General features: G+C 45.8%; 1 long non-coding RNA gene across 1 annotated transcript in view; it reads left to right on the plus strand.

The window, feature by feature from the left end:
• Positions 1 to 4,465, plus strand: part of LOC114008318 (uncharacterized) — an 18,553-nt gene that overhangs the window by 11,527 nt on the left and 2,561 nt on the right. The window lies entirely within an intron of this gene.

Consider the following 4,465-nt stretch of genomic DNA (forward strand, 5'->3'; position numbering starts at 1 on the left):
TTTTTTTTTTTTTTTTTTGAGAGGTTTTTGCTATAGGGCGTTTGCGCTCGCCAGACAGACAAAGAGAGACAGAGAGACAGAAAGTGAAATCACCCCCCAGGGAGGATGGTCACAACGCAATCCCTTCTCTTCCATTCTCCTCTCGGGATCTTGGGCAAGCACGCACACGCGCCCGGTGTGAGTTTTAAGCCACCGGGTCCGGGACGTGAACTGCGGTCGACTACGTGGGAGTCCAGCGACATAGCCATTACGCTAACTGCTGGTCCCGACACCATGATTTTCTACCCAGATTCCCCTTCAAGGATGCAGGACTTACCTCCCCAACACTACGTGAGTACTGTGGGCAGCCTTCAACAGGGACCGCTTCTTCCAAAGGGAGCTGCTTCACCCCAGGTCACACTCCCTTCCTGGAAGGCCTATGTCCAATAACTGATGTGGGACATAAAGTCCCAAAGGGTCATTGCATCTCTGGGGCGCTTCTGGAGGTCAGCTGAGGCCTTTAATGTACACATCTTCACCTGTTACTTGTGTAGTTAACAGAAATACCTGAAGTTGGGAGGTCTATGAAGAAAATAGTGGTTTATTTATAAAACTCATGATTCTGATGACTGGGAAGTCCAAAGGCATCACAGATTGTAGAAGGCAGAACTTTTTAGCAGAGCAGAGCATGGTCTGTATCTATGAGTTTTTCTCTTGTCTTAGCTTCATTCCCTCTGCTTATAAAACCACTAGAACTCAATCCTAGGGACCCCACCCTAATGACTTTATCATACTCAAAAGCCCCACCCTGGGATATGCTGGGATATCAGTTTTCACTTAACACCTTTACAAAACAATCAAATCTTGGGGCCAACAGGTGGTATGGTGATGCTGGACTCTTACATGGCTGACTGTGGTTCAAGTCCCAGACCTGGTGGCTTGCTTTCTCCCTTTCCCTCTCTTTCTCTGTCTCTCTCTGATCAAACTGGAAAATAATAATAATAATAATAATAATAATAATAATAATAAATCCAGTTAAATAAAATAATTCTTAAAAAAATAAAGAATTAACACATGATTTTGGGGAGGACATGCAAACTATAACATAGCTCAGTTTCTCCCTGTAAGTCTTGATTCCTGTCTCCAACTCCCCAAGGGCTGGGATCCTAGAGCACTCTCTAATGAACACCCTGTGGGCTGACCTTTATCTCAGAGTTGGGATCTCAGGAAGCCCACCTGTGACAGGGACGTCAAGATGTCCACTGTCTCTTTCAAAAACTTTGATGAAACTAGCATTGCTCCCTTATATTTTGTGAAACAGTATTTGCAGTGCATTGAATAATGCATCTCCCCACCTCCCTGCCCTGAAGTTCACATCCACTTGAAAGCCTGGAATATAACCTTATTTGGAAATGGAGTCTTTGCAAATGTTAACTAGTTAATAATGTCAAGATGAAATTATCCTGCATTTAGGATGGGACTAAATCTAGTATTTTATTTCTTGTAAGGGAGAGAGACCCTCAATAGGGTCCTCATGCCAGTATCCTCGCCCCAGCCTTAGCCATCCCAGGTCATGGTATGCACACACACTTGATGTGTACAGGGCGAGCCAAAGATGGCCATGTGATGGGAACAGGGAGGGCCAGAGATGGCCATGTGATAGGAACAGGGAGAGCCCGGAGATGGCCATGTGATGGGAACAGGGAGAGCCCAGAGATGGCCATGTGATGGGAACAGGAGGGCCAGAGATGGCCATGTGATGGGGACAGGGAGGGCCAGAGATGGCCATGTGAAGACAGAGGCAGAGATCGGAGTGACCCAGCCACATGCCCAGAGACACCTAGCACCATCAAATCTGGAAATGGCAAGGAAGGATCCTCCCTTGGGACCTCACAGGGAGTGCAACCCTGCTGACACTTTGATGGGGACTTCCCATCTCCAGAACTGGCAGAGAATAAAATTCTGTCTTTCAATCCACCTGGTTTGTGGTACTTTGTTATGACAGTCTTAGGAAATGCATACAGTATTTGACTTGGAAGAGCTTAAAGGGGAAAATGAGGTGACAGCTCACCATCATGCACAGGGGAATGAAATGCCCATTGCTGGTCATATAGCAGGCACCAAAAAGATGTTTGCAGAATGAAACTGATCTGAATGCTAATAAAGGGAAAATACAGTTTATTGAATGTTATCTTAGGATAACTGCTTGATTTATTTTCTTTACACCCTGGGTATGTGGGTACCTGCTAATTCGCATACTTACTGGGTATGTGGTTCTTCATGTGGAACAGTGGAAGGAACAGTATTCATTTTTGGACAAATTTAATAACTCCTCTTTTTTATTTTTAAGTTTTTACCATAGGGAGTGTGCACTCGCTGGAGAGAGTCAGTGAGAGGAAGAGAAATCACCCCTGCCTACCACCACCACTGAGGGGTGGTCATGCCACAATCCTTCTCTTCCATTCTTCTCTGGGGATTTTGGACACACATGCACATGTGCCCCGTGTGTTTCTCAAGCTTCCAGGTCTGGGACTTGAACCATAGTCAGTCATGTGGGAGTCCAGCACCTTACCCACCATGCCATCTGCTGACCCTTAATAACTCTTTAAAAGTCAATCACTAGTGGGAACCAGCAGTTAGCGTAATGGCTATGTCGCTGGACTCCCACGTAGTCGACCGCGGTTCACGTCCCGGACCCGGTGGCTTAAAACTCACGCCGGGCGCGTGTGCGTGCGTGCCCAAGATCCCGAGAGGAGAATGGAGGAGAAGGGATTGCGGCGTGACCATCCCCCCTGGGGGGTGATTTCTCGCTTTCTGTCTCTATGTCTCTCTCTGTCTGTCTGGCGAGCGCACGCGCCCTATAGCAAAAATCTCTCCAAAAAAAAAAAAAAAATCTAAGGAAAAGTCAATCACTAGTGAGGTCCCTGCACTCTGTCCCCATAACGTATGTCCTGATCATTTAAATTAGATTTATAATTTTAAAATACTTCCTGGCCTTCCCCCTCCCCTTTATTTGGGCTGTTCTTCTTAGTCCTTTGATGTCCCCAGTTCTATTTTTAGGGGTCTAGGTAGGTGGATCATGCATGCTTTACATAGGTGGTTTAAGAGCTCAGTATGGCATTGGGTTCGCTCTATGGCCTGATGGTTGAAGGAGACAGAGCCCACACGTCTGACCATGCAGTTCAAATCCTGGATCTGGAAGCTTGAGAAATATTCCAGGCATGTGTGTGTATGCCCCTAATCCTGAAAAGATAGAGATGGAGAAGGGAATGTGCATGACCACACCCTCACTAGGGAATACTTTCTCCTCCCTCTCTGTCTCTCTAGGGAGCACATGGGCAAAATTTAAAAAAGAAAAAACAACAACATATGACCAGCTGGTGGTGTAGTGGTTAAGGCACTGGTCCCACTTGATCAACTGTAGTTTGAATCCTGGACCCAGTGGCTTGAAACTCATGCTGGGTGTGTGTGCCTGCTTGCCCAAAATCCTGAGAGGAGAATGGAGGAGAAAGGACTGCGGTGTGGCCATCTCTCCAGGGGATGATTTCTTACTTCCTCTCTCTCAGACAAGTGCATGCACCCTATAGCAAAAATCTCTCCTAAAAAACAAACAAACAAACAAACAAAAAACCCAAACCAAACCAAAAAACCCAAGCATAGCACCAAATGGAAGTGTCTTTGTTAGTTCTTGTCTGGTCACTCTGTGGCTGATAAACTATCAGCAAGGGCTTCAACTTGCTCTGTGTACAAGATAGAGCTCACCACACAGTCTTTTCATAAGTTAGGGACATGAAGAGATTTCAAAAGGTTCAAGGAGTAGTTGACCGCAGTTCGAGTCCCAGACCCAGTGGCTTAAACTCACGCCAGGTGCATGTGCATGCATGCCCAAGATCCCAAGAGGAGAATGGAGGAGAAGGGATTGCAGCGTGGCCATCCCCCTGGGTTGTGATTTCTTGCTTTCTGTCTCTCTGTCTGTCTCTGTCTGGTCAGCGCACATGCCCGATAGCAAAAAGCTCTCCAAAAAAAAAAAGGTTCATGGAAAATGAAATTGGAGTGTGGGTTTATTTTGGTGCTAACAATGTCTGAAATCTGTTTATAATGTTGTTGTTGTTTAATAGTATGCATTACCTGTGAATTTCTTCAATACCTCTTATCACGTGAGCACAGACTGAAATATCTTCAGCCTCACAAGCTCCGGCAGGTACTGCTCTGATCGCATTTGGAGGTTCAATATCACTTCTGAATCCTGCAGGCTGAGCCCTTGTGTCAACAGTGTGCAGAGAAGGGTTGTGTTTGCCAATGACCAGGGCTACAAAAAAAATGAGTTTCTGAGCTTCACGTGGGTTTTAAGAGCCCAGAATAAGTTCCCAGACTCTTGCTCTGTTGACCTTGACTACTTCAAATTTAGAGACCTAAACCATAGGAATGATTTCTAACAACTCAATCAACATGAACATCTCCAGTTAATCCGCCAATTCATTGACTT

Source organism: Tupaia chinensis, unplaced genomic scaffold, assembly GCF_000334495.1.
Source record: "Tupaia chinensis unplaced genomic scaffold, TupChi_1.0 Scaffold000320_1, whole genome shotgun sequence".
NCBI classification, from domain to species: Eukaryota; Metazoa; Chordata; class Mammalia; order Scandentia; family Tupaiidae; genus Tupaia; species Tupaia belangeri.